Source organism: Bidens hawaiensis, unplaced genomic scaffold (assembly GCF_021521415.1).
Source record: "Bidens hawaiensis isolate Kalapana, Puna unplaced genomic scaffold, B.hawaiensis_p1.1 tig00011819_1, whole genome shotgun sequence".
NCBI classification, from domain to species: domain Eukaryota; kingdom Viridiplantae; phylum Streptophyta; class Magnoliopsida; order Asterales; family Asteraceae; genus Bidens; species Bidens hawaiensis.
The window spans coordinates 606312-620298 of NW_027491940.1; positions in this window are offsets into that span (position 1 = coordinate 606312).

Genomic DNA, 13987 nt, shown 5'->3' on the forward strand with positions numbered 1-13987 from the left:
ATAATAATTAAAAAATTAAATAACTATGTACCGCATATAAACGCGACATATAAGATACTAATAGGATATGACAAAACCCTCTATATGTCGCATGTAACAATATCTATAATATATATAAATAAAAAGTTATTCTTATCAAATTATTGATGTAAAAATCCTAAAAAATAGGATATATTAAAAATTAATATTTTATTTATTTTAAAATATATATATATATATATATATATATATTATTTAAATTAAAAAACCATTTTGATAGTAAAAAAAATAAACGAGTCTTGTGTCTCATAAAACCATAAGTATATTATTAACTTTCATAAATATTATTTATAATTAAAAAACTAGTTTTATAGTAAAAAAAATAAACGGGTCTTGGGTCTCATCAAAACCATATAGCTTTTAAACCGAGTTATAACATCTCATTTATTTGTGAAACAATTTATCATCAAACCATAAGTATATTATTAACTTTCATACAATAAAAAAATATAAATTTAAAAAATAAATAAATATTCGAACAAACAATATAAAACAACCCCGATAATACGGAGGATAAAAACTAGTAGTGTTATATACGACATACAAAAGGGATGCATCCTAAAGTTCTAAACAAATAAGTCGAAAGAAATCACATCCAAATAATCAGAAGTCTTCTTGCGTATACGTCAAGATAACCACCGATTAAAATTGGAAATATCCACCGATAATAATTGGATATATCGATGATGTGAAATACATGTTTGAATAAAGGGAAAATACCATAAAAAACCAACATACTTTTCTGTTTTTGTTCGCTAAAGTCCCTTAACATTTTTTTGCATGTTAAAGTCCCTCAACATGTTAAATTTGAACAAAAATGTGACATAACTTATAAAAACATTTGAGTATATAAATAATATTCTTTTTCCTGGTTGATAATTATGACACATCTCAAGAACCTATTACGAATCCTCAATTTTGCAATGGAATTGTTTACTCAAGATCACATGGAGTGAGTTTTTTCTTTTGATGGTGGAACACATATTCTTACAATTACATCACAAGTATCATTGTATCAAAATGGAGCACTATGAATCTGAATTATTTACGGTGCGTTGCTGCAAGTTAGAACATGTTAAAGTATTGGTTATAGTATTAGGAATTTAGAATGATTTACCAATCATCTTAATTCAAGTTTCGTAAAAAAAAGTAAAATAAAAATAGAAAGAAAACATAATGGAGTTAACAGTATAAATTTTTTTTGATTAATTAGGGATGGATTGGTTTGGATATGGGCTATGAAGTTTGTGTGGGATGTTGAACTCAATTGCTATGCTCGATGTCACTGTTCAGAGTTCTTGTCAATTCCGGTTTTCACATTGTATTAAATGGAACCCTAAAAGAATTTGATAATTTTAACTTTTTTAGTCATATTTAATCAAAACAACATGGTTTTGATGGGTTCCGCATATGAGTTAGATGTTTAAAAGCCACATATACACTTTCCCATATATATTACATAAGAAAAAGTAACACATAAGCAAAAAAAATAAGTTTCACATTGTTTTTATGAGTCATGTCACATTTTTGTTCAAATTTAACATGTTGAGGGATTTTAACGTGCAAAAAATTGTTGAGGGACTTTAACAAACAAAAGCAGAAAGTATGTTGGTTTTTTATGGTATTTTCCCTTGAATAAAGTGTACTCTTTTGAAAACTATGCTTATCTAATATAAAAAGAACAACAAAAATTAAAAATAGCTATCTTAACCACGAGTGGATTCACTATTATATTAATCACACCATGCACATCTTTTAATCTTCGAATTTTAAAACAGTCAGTACTTTATCCTAATATGAATTAAAGGACTAAAGGCGTCGGTCTAATAACAAAAGCTCTTGATTTTAGTTAGTTTACTTCAACTTATTAACTAATTCACTGTGAGATATTATTTCTATTTCAATCAAAACAATTTATTTATAGATCTAAGATGAACTTTTTGATGATAAAGAATTATTAAATAAAGAAAGCAAGATTTTCATACCTTTTAATTTGATTCAAATCTTTCTGATGTAGCTATTTCATAAATTAAGGTCAAATGTTATGTAATTTTCACATTTTGATTAAGTTTTATTATAAGAACATTGTTTACTGGTGTAGTTTTGGAAACAATCAATAACTCAAGAGACTCATGATTAATCAAACACGAGAAATAGAACCAAAGGTTCCAATAACAATGTACTTTTATTAAACGCAATCATAAACTAATAATCTAAACAACATTGGATCATTATTTATACTAAACATGAAAAAAGATAAACGAGGAAACGAGATAACATAAAATAATAAAAGATATTTAAAATCAAAATTCAAATAAAGAGATAATTATTCATCACTTTCTATGCTCGTTTATTTTTCTTTTCTAGTCAAATTTCGTGGAATAAGAGAAAACATCTCGTTTGTTCATCAACAATGTTTGTCTAACATTCTCAATCGATCAAGAAATGTAACATTCGACTGAAGTTTTTCTAACACCCTTTTAGGGACTTATCACGTAAATGAGGGTTGCCCATCCATCTTAGACGACACACATGAGGCACTTGTAACATCTAACATCTGCTACCAATTACCAACCAATATTGATTGCTTCACGCAAAGGGAGCTCACGTCCTTGTTTATGAGGCGTAACAATACTTGGGGTGAAAACTTCCTAACATATCACTTATCTTAAAATTTCTCTCTTTTAAACACGTTTAACTATAATGTTCTTCTATCATCCACAACTAGTTGTTGCCAATATACCCTAAATTAAACTACCTCAATAATGATCATGAGTTATAACACAAGTTCAATTCCACAATTTAATGTTCACGTCTTTCTTTCATAGTTGACTGACGAGTAATGAATGTCGTTTAAGTCATGCAAAACATAAATAACTAAGGTGGCAATGGTAACTAGGGTATTGTATCTACAAGCATGTGGTTAATATTAAATGTTTTATTTGATTATGAAAAGTTGAATTGGAGATTGATTGATAGAGACCGATTCGAGATGGTTAATCTTCCGATAGATCTGTAGTGTGAGTTAGGTTTCAAAAACAAGAGAGAAGAAGACAAATTGAGTTGAAACAATTTTCTGATTATTTTTCTGATTATTTTTTCTTAGACAAGATAGGAAAGCCAAAGACATAAAAATAGGAAAAGATAAAAAATAAGGAAACCTAATTATAATACAATAAGGAAATTATATAAAAGATAAATTTAATTACTATATTAAACTTAAATAATATTTATGATCGTAACAGTGATGAATCAAACGAAACTAAACCAATTCGTAACTTGATAAAAAAAAACAAGAAACTAGTAAAGATTTAAAAGGTTACAAAGAGGAGAACACGCAAGAGTTCACGTATCAAGATGGTTACTTAGTTGCAAAACTTAATCAATAATAATGTTTAATCGGCTACATAGACATAACTTCTTTTATTGATTCTTCCATTGACCTAGAGGAAGATTCATGTGTGTACACGCCAAGTGTTAGATCCTTAACTAAACTTAAGTAAGGTGTATACTATTGGGCACAACCAAGTGGTGTACTATAAACCGTCTTAACGTTAAATCAGTCACACCAAAATGAATAAAAATCATATGCGTATGATTAAAACCCAGTTAAATGCTTAAACACAACTTTTATTCAACTAAACTAGATTGCAACATGTTAACTTGATGCTTAATATAGGGATTTTTACATATTTCCCCTTCCTAAGCTTTTTAATTACATTTTTCCCCAATCACAAAAACATAATTACATATTTCCCCTTTTTATATTAATTTACCCATTTACCCTTTATCAATTTAGAGTACCAAACAACCAAACGACATTTCTTCCTTGTTCGACCTGATCGAATTCGATTTGGGTATAATCGCATACGAAATCATTATTAAATAATCAGTGTTCTTCGTATGGGTTTAATCGTATTTGATTTGGTTCACCATATGAGTCGGATTTTTCCATTGGTCTTCATTTTTTAGGGTTTGGTTTAATTCTAGATTTCATTTAAATTTCATTGAATTGATGTGCTACAGATTGTGATAGGCGTTATACTTCCGCAGATTGTGATAGGGTTTGGTTTAACTCAATTCTAGATTTCATGTTTGATAGCATCTCGGTCTCTATATCCACGCTAAAGGATGTGCTTGTGGCTGTGGGATCCATTTCTATAATATACATTTTAGAAGTATATGTAATATATATATATATATATATACATAATAGGAATGAGTATTTGAAGACCAATAGATGGATCGATATGTAATTGATTTTTTAAAAGAGATATATGTAAATAGTTTTTAAGTTAGTTCATTAAGGGTAAAACAGTCATTTTATCATATATTTTTAATGAAATGGGGATATATGTAATATATGTGGTTTAAGGAGGAGAAATATGTAATTGATTTTTAAGGGTTGGGGATATGTGTAATAAAGGAACTTAAGAAAGGGATATATATATATAAATGCCCTGTTATATATTCATAGACATAAAACCCGTATTAATTTTGGGCTTGTAACATATGAATTCCTACAAACTGTATTTTCCCTAGAACCCGTTTATTAATTAACACAACCAAATAATAAACAAAAGAATAAATTTGAACCCAATTGTCATAATTTATGAATTTATAATCAATACCAAAACTCCAAAAGGCTGGGCCTCGTTAACATCTTTAATGGGCCCAAAACAATACTTTTTAATTGCAGCCCACCATTACTCTATTGGTCTATCCAACTTAATTAGCGATTTAGCCCGCACAAAATTCTAACATAAATAAGATCTAATAATGTTTAAATGTTCCACTACAAATTTGTCTAGAAATATGCTAAACAAAGGCTGATTTTGAGAACGTTATATTTATGCATACACATGTGACACCAATATTTTATTTTGACAAATGGTGAACAAGATGAATCATTATGTTAACGTTAGCCAGAGTCCAGAGATGTATCCCTTTGTATATCAAAAAGTAGGATGCATAAACTGGGTATTTTCAGGACCATTAAGCGAAACTGGATAGGAACCGGTTTCGGGTATAGTCAATAAAAGTCAAAATCATGTCGGGTAGGAGCCGGTTCCGGGTATATTCGGGTATTTGACCGGGTTTTTTCGAGTTTCAGTCGGGTCGGGTTTTGACTAGATATTCCCCGTTCTGGTTCCGCGGGTCCGGGTCGGTTTTGGTTCCGAGGAGAAATCCTATACTGGGTCGTAGCCGTGGGTCGGGTACGGGTAGGAACCGGCTCCTGATTGGGTCTGGAACCTGGTATATTGTGCACCTCTATCAAGAAGCGTACTAACAATATCGGAGTACGCACCCAAAGTTAATCATGTGCTCAACATTCACTTAATTATGGTAAATAAGGAATCATATCCATAAAGAGCTGGTTAGTATAATATGTATTTTTCGATTATAGACGTATATTCATTGATTTTTATTTTGATTATTAAGTTAAACTAGAGCGCGAATTCTATGCAAAGTCGTTATCATGTATAGATGTTTAGTTATCTTTTATATAGAGAATAGAAAGATCTGTACATTTATCCAACTCATCTCATTATTCATTAATCATCAGTCATCACTTAATTACGATGTGATTGCTCAAATTCGTTCCAACACAATTCCAAGGTATTTGCGTTGGCTTCCTTGTAAAAAGTTTGTACACGTATGACTCTTTTTATGTGTATGCCAAATAGTTTATACACGTATTGTGCACTTATTAAGTTATTATTCAATGTTGTAAATTTATAATCAATAAATACAATTCAAAACAATTTTCTATCTCAATCTTCGTATTACCCATAATGCTTTGTCTATTCATTCTTTTTCAATTCGTAACATAATCGCAAAAAATTATTAGCATATATCTTTGAGCTTTGGTAGATTACAAAGTCATTGAAGACGTTAATGCCTTTGCGTATCTATAGATAAAAAATAGATTCTTGTTTATGTCCTGTGTAATTTCTCTTTATAAACTCTTTCATTATTTTTTGTTGGCCTAACGTATTGCTAGTTTGCCATGTTTAATGAAACGCTGCCGTTCGAGAACAAAGTATGTCAAACTATCTTATAGAATCGAAAACAAGGTTATATAGTCGGCATTGAAGATGGTGATGATATCGTTTGATCGCTATCTAATGTTGCATCAACTCCACCCAATCTTTTTTATAGGGCTAAGGGGTATATACCACTCAACATCATTCTCCTCATTCTTCACGTTAGCGCCATGTCAGCTTCCCCCATCATTCATCATCACCCTTTAACCAAGAAAATACACCACTCTTCATCATTCTCCACCATTTTCCATTTTTGCTTCTTTTTTTTTTAATTTATAGAATATTCAAAACACACCAATCTCCACCAGTGGCCCCCACATGAAAGCAAGGAAATGACCTACCGGCGCGCGTGACGATGCTCAGGTCACGTGTGACCAGTATATGGGGGGAAGTGTTCCAGTGAGACCGTTGAGGGGTGCGTTGCCATGTGACTGCCATCTAGGACTAGTGGGGGTTGCCCACTGGTGTATACCCCTTAGCCTAAGCAACCGTTACAATAATGTAGCCTCTATTGCAATAAGGTATCGTTTGGTACGATTGAATGATAGTGTATTATCAATTTGATTGCGTATAGTTAACCATCAAGAGCTTATCAACCTTTCAAGTGTATTATCAATTTCTGGTTTCTAATTTCACACAGTCTCTCATTATCACTGTATAGTGGATAAACTAGTTTGTGTTTCGGCTCATACCAACTTGACTAGACACGTACTCAAAAAGCCCATTTCAACCCGACTCACGTTTATTTGATTTGTTGCGTGTAACTGTTGAGAAAATTGCAAATTAAGCAAATTCTACAACTACATGTATTCATATGATTCTCCTAGACAACCCTTATTTGTATCAACTATCAAAATATATTATTTTGGCTTTATGAATTAATAATTATGACTAGCAACAAAAGGAAATATTTCCTTCAACTTTAAAGTGATTTATACATCACATAAAGTATACAATAAGTACAAATTTATATGATGCAACCAAAATCTTTCGGTTAGTGTTGTGACGGAACATTTTATTAATGTAAAAAATTCATGTTTTTATCTAATAAAAAAAGGGTTCTTTACTTTTAAAAAAATATATAATGTTTACGTCTTAGAGCATTTGCAATGGGTGGGGTTTAGGCGTTTTTATCCCTCAAAAGACAAGAGGTATAACGCTACACTCTAGATGGCGAAAGTGCAGTAGCTGAAAGCATCACTAGCTCACACTCTTACCCAGTAGCATGGGGCATGCACCATACAATCCGTTTTTTTATTTTGTCGGGGGGGGGGGGGGGGGGGGAGACCCAAAGTCAAAGTATGGGGCCAACTGCCTTCCATAAATTAAAATTATTGTTATATACAGTAGAAACTCGATAAATTAATACTCGATTATTTAATAAACTCTATAAGATAATATTTTTTGCCGGTCCCGACTCGGGATATGGTGCTAAATTAATAATTCGCTAAAATTATAAGATAAAACATTTTTGATAATTTCTTTAGACCTCATATAAAGTATAAATTAATAATTCCTTATATATAGCATATTACATGAATGATTTATGAATGAATGATTTATAAATTAATAATTCCTCATATCTCGTCTCTAATTTTTCTTAGCATGGTAAGAACTTCTAGTGTTTGTGTTAACCTATTTTGATCTTGTATTTATACAGAAAATATTTTTAATGTCCATAAAGTGATACATTGAACACAAGAAGCATAATAACGTGGGAGATTGAAGGTTTCTTTCAAATTGGGCCGTTCATTTAATATACATGCATTGTATACAATAATTAAGTAGAAGCTTGAAAGTTGTTTGTAAACTAAGTATTTTAATATAAATTAATAAAATATTAATTAATATATAAATTAATAATTATTAATTTATCGATTAATTAATAACTCTTTTAATTAATAAATTTTGGTGGTCCCAAGTGTATTATTTTTTAAAGTTTCTACTATACTTGTAAAAATCTCGATCGCCCTCTATAATATTTTGGGATCACCCCCATAAACTTTTGAACACCCACCTGCCACCCCACATCCTTTAAACTTTTGTGCCCGCATGACCCCTCACCAAATTATAGGGTTATTGAATTTTAATAATCCCAATTATTCCCTATAAACCGGGATTAATCCCAAAAAAATATATATCTACAAACAACCCTAGCTTTTAACGTATTTTCCTTCAACAATCTCTTACGTATTTTCTGCATCATAAAAAATCTAGCATGTTGGAGAAAAATATATTCAAGGTTGGACTATCTGTAAACATTTCCTGACTTGTGATTTTAAAATCCAATACCCCAGATAAATGATTAAATAACTCCATAAAGTCAACACAAATAAACGTAACCACAACAATTATCTTTACTGACCCTTTTATAACATAGGTATGAAGTCACACAAAGGTTAAGGTGAAACATGCAATGGTGCAAAAACAGTTATGGCAGTTAGCATGTTACCGTAGCAGTTACCTTAGTAATAGTACCATAATATGTACTTTGATAGCTTCGTCGACAATTCCTAAAGTCGCAACTGACCTTCAATTTCACTGTCGAAGTTCAAAATCTTTATTTTCACTACTGAAGTTTAAAGTCACTATTGAACTTCAATGTTACTGAGACCCTGACGGGTGGTCCATGAGACAACCCTTAAGTGGTTTAAGAACAATAATAATCATGTGTGTAATGGGTTTATCTTGTTGAATTATTTGACTATGGTTACTCATATAATTGCAGGTAGGATAAGATAGAGGATGTAATTACGAGAACGTGGACGAAAACGGATTTGGAATGAGAAAGTTATGACGAAAACAAGAGGGCCTTGTTAAAGGCCACCGTAGCTTACGGTGAAGCCACCGTAAGCTACGGTGAGATCTGAAGAAAATGACACCATATGGCAGTTTAAAGCCACCACATGGCATTTGGAAGCCACCGTAAGCTACGGTGGCCACCGTAGCTTACGGTAGGCATGACGCTGAAACTTGTAACATCCTTATAAACTCGTTTTAGGGACGGCTTTTGACATCCTAATCATATCTTTTCATCCTAGAGCGACCTAGAGGCGATTTTTGAGTGCAAGAACATTATTTTGAGTGTGGTAACCATTAGAGACTCGATTTAGATTCATATGCAAACTCTAATTGATGTGATGATGAATTAAAGTATGTGTGGCTAGTTCTTTTTATGTTCTCTCATGAATTGTAAGGTTTTCAATTGAATACCCGTGAATCGTTTATGTTATTTGTGGGATAGCAGTTTGATCTTATGATTGTATTTCTATGGTGATTGTGAGTTTGATTAGTAATTGTTAGTAAAGTATAATTCGTGTTCTTGTCTATCCGTTATTGGTGCCATAGGCAATCGGGATTTATTGGAAGGGAATTAGGGTTAACTATACTAAACTGATTATCGAGTGACAACCTTGTGTTTTTACAATCCAAGTACTTAGTCCTCTTTTATTACAATCAAATGCATTTTCAAGAACTATGTCTATGTAGTTCATCCCTAAAGTAAACGTTAACTTGGTCAACATTGGAAACCTGAAATCGGGAGAGAGCATTGTTTCTTATATTGTTTAACACTCGTTTATTGCTTTAGTTTTTTTTGTTAATCAAAACCAAACAACCAACTATTTGAATTTACTTTTGCACTTAGTTTAATATAGAGTAATTACTGTGCTACTTAATAACGCATTTTCCACAAACTCCCTGTGTTCGATACCCGCTTACTGCTATCTAACTAGTTGTATTCGGTTTATTTTTGAGTGAGTCTTCGACCTCACGTCAAATTTTGGCGCCGTTGCCGGGGAGTAGTGCGCAACGTGTGTTAGTTTAAGTAGTTTTTGTTTGTTATTTTCGGGTTTACGCTGGTTGTGTTAGTGTGCAGGTACCTACATGTGTATGCATACTAGAGGCTCTAACAGGTCATCACCGCTAGTTACTGATCCCGAGATTGACAGAACACTTCGAAGAAACCGAGTTTTACTTCGAGAGAACAAGCTTTTTGGTTCTCCAACTGCATCAAACAACATGGATTCACCAGTTCCCACTTCAGGTCAAACAATTCCAACCACACCTCCACCAAATCCACCTCCACCGATCACTACTAATATACCTACAACATCAAGTGAACTCCAACCACCACCCACAATTGAACCCATCAATGCTCAATTCACCTATGCAACATCATCCACATTGCCACCTATTACAACCTTTTTCCTAACTTTGGTGTGTCATCATCATCTCAACAACATCAACAACTACCTTTTCAACAATCACAATCAAGCTACCAATACCAACCCCAACCTTTTATGCAACATTCAAGATCACAAGGTGACGGATACGGATATGGTTTTGACAATGAATTTGAAGGGTATGAAGTAGAAGGTTACTACATGGGAGGTGATGGAAGCAAAAGGGTAAATCCGGGAAATTTTGGTTATGGTCAATGGCATCAACCGGAACCGTTGCAAGAGTTTAATCGACAACAACCACCACCAGTTCAACAAGCTCAACCACCAGTTCAACAAGCTCAACAACAACCACCGGTTGTTGTTAATCAAGTTCAACCGCCACCGATTATTCAACAACCGCAAGGGAAACCTCAATATCAACAATTCCAACAGCAAATGCCCCAACCACAGTTTCAACAACAATATGCGCAGCCAAGGCCCGTTTATAGGCAAATAGGTCAACCAAGACTACCAATGGGGGTACCAAGAAGGCATGCAAGAGAGATGGTAAGGGGGATTGAAGCCCATTTCCGACCCATAATTACTAATAATCCTTCTCTGATGGTTATCCCTCTCAATCATCAAGGGAGGACATTTGAAGTAAGAACCAATTCCCTTCAAAGTCTTCCGAAGTATAAGGGTCTAGCAACGGAGAAACCTTACTTCCACTTGGAGACATATGACTCCATTTGCAACACAATTGGAGATCAAGGTTTTACATCGGATGAAGTCAAGTTGGTTCTATTTCAATTTTCGTTGGAAGACAAGGAAAAGAGATGGTTTTATACTTTACCTTCAGCATCCATTTATACTTGTGCCGAAATGCAACAAAGATTTTTGAAAGAATTTTACACGGCCCAAAAGACAAACGATGCGAGAAGAAGTTTGAGAACCTTCCTACAACAATCAGGGGAAATGTTTCATGAAGCATTCGAGAGGTTTAACATGATGATTAAAAATTGTCCTCATCATGGTATTGCTTTATGGGAATTGTTGAATGCGTTTTATGAGGGTTTGAGTATGGAGGATGAACGGGATTTGCGGTCGATCACTAATGGTACATTTGGTACCAATTATGAACAAGATGATTGGGCGTATTTAGAACAAATGGCGGTTACTTCAAAGAGAAAGGCCCAAACCGGATGAAGAGCAAGACCGGCGATTGGTAGACCGCAAGTGCAAGCCGTGGAAGATGGAGGGGTACAAACCACTAATCAAGTAATCAATGTTTGTACAAATTGTAACGAGTTGGGTCATGCTTCGGAGGTTTGTGTGGTAGGTCAAGCACCGGTGGAAGAGGTGAATGCACTTCAGGGGGGGGGGTAGTAATTACAACATGAATTCCAACACCTATCACCCCGGGTTGAGAAATCACCCGAATTTTCTATATGGAAACCCGGCCACTCAATAACCCGAATTCTCAAGGAAACTATGTTCCTCGCCAACAATATAATAATCAAGGTAATTTTCATGGCGGGAATAATCAAGGGTTTCAAGGTTAAGGGGTTGGTGGTCAAAGTGGGTCAACGGGTCAAAGTTCATCAAGTGGAAATGAAGTCATAGACATATTGAAGATAATGCAACAAGACATGCAACGGAGAAATCAACTCGATGAAGCTCGAATGCAAAAGGATGAAGTCCGAGACAAAGCCATCCAATCATTGACCACTCAAATGGGTCAACTTGCAACTGATGTGGCAAATTTGAAGAAAAACAGCTCGAGTTTGAAGAAGGGGAACAACGTGCATATCAATGTGGTAAGTCTTTTACCTAATTTTGAAATTTCTAGTGTTCAAAGTGATCCAACACCACAGTTTGTTGAGAGGGTGGTGGAAGATATTAGTGATGAGATTGAAAATGTGGGTAATTATGAAACAGTTTTTCTAAATAACTCTGAATTACAACCGAATGAAACATATTTTTGTGAAAATTGTTCTTGTGATAAATGTTTAAATGACAAATTAACCAAAATAAGGGATGAGAGGGTTGATAATAATATTATCCCGAGTAAACTTCAAGACCCAGGAGTGCCCCTTTTATCAATCCAAATTGGTGAATTTAAAACTGATCGGGCACTGCTAGATCTTGGAGCTTGTGTTAGCATCATGCCCGGTAGTTTATATGATCAGTATGAGTTTGGTCCGCTACAGAAAGTAAACACCACCGTGGTATTACCGGATCAAACCCATACACTTCCTCGAGGCATGATATATAATGTGATGGTACATGTGGAGGATTTCTGTTACCCAGTTGACTTTTTAGTGCTTGATTATGCTAAAAAGGTAACTAACACGCCCCGCAGTCATATTGGGTAGACCCTTCCTTGCCACTTCACTTGCAGTGATTGATTGTGCTAAAGGGACATTGGGAATTAAATTTGGGAATCGTGATAAACGGTTATTATTATTTGAAAATACTACTAACACTCTTGTTGACAACGAAAGCCTGAAGGCAGATTTATTTAACAAGTGTGTATCCTTGAGCAAGGATCACACGAAAGTGGAGTGTTTTGTGATTGACAGGTTAGTTGAGAAGAAAGAAGTTGAGCATCAACAAAGTGAGAAGGTGGCAGAAAAAGGAGGCCGACTAAGGAAGACGAAAGTGAGATATCCACCTAACCTAAATGATCCAGGGTGGAGGATGAGGATGTTCGGGCCTGACCCTGGTTTGCCGGAAGACTGGCAACAATTGATAGAAAAGGAGCGTGCTTATAACGAGAAAGCTGCACGGGAGTGGGCCAGTCACCCACCTTGAATGTTATAAAAGTTTCAAAAAGATGGTAATTGTACATTTGTATATTTTAATTTTTATTTTGCATTATAATTTCTAGTTTGTTTGTTATTAAGCTACCATCTTAGCAAAAACCAAGGGTGGGGAAATTCTTATGGATTTCTCCTCGACACTGTGTTGGGAACAACTCGGGTTTTTCATGGAAGGGAGTGGAGTTTTACTTAGTAGTGTCTTTGTTTTTATTTTCTCAAACACGTACATTGGGGACAATGTATCCCAAGTGTGGGGATGAGAAAAATTTTGTTTGTTTTGAAAAATTTCGTTAAAAGAAAAAAAATTATTAAAAAATAAAAAATCAGAAAAAAAATAAAAAATCAGAAAAATAGAAAATTAAAAAAAAATGTGTTTAAAAGAATCGGAAAGTGGTAAGATAGCGGGGTAAAGTTTTGGTCCCTTTTCATGGTCACAATTCCCTAAATAACATGTGCCTAGTTGTTGTTTTTAAAAGGAGATTATGTAGTTTTCTAATCAAGGTTAGCATGCTTTCAGTGTAATAACTTGCATAACATATTCGTTTACACTTGAGAATTGAGGAAGTATTGGTTGGTGGAAAAGTAGATATTCTCCGATAGAACTTGTACAATTAGTGCATTTCGAGATCTTAGCGTGGCATGAGTGCAAAAGTGATAGAGGCACTTAGGCTAAGCTTCGTCTGGATGAGCGAGAGTGTGGGTACTGGGGGGTTGGGGCCTCATACATTATACATATGAGGATGGTTATGTGAGGGGCGGGGGGTTGGTTCCTTTAGAAAACTTTATTGGGCCTATTATTATATTCAATCAACCATGGTGTTATGTTGCGAAACGATCCGACTTAATAGGTTTCTATGTAATTGTTTTTAGTATTTGTCAATTAGTATTAAGCATTATGTTTATTATGCTTACAAAA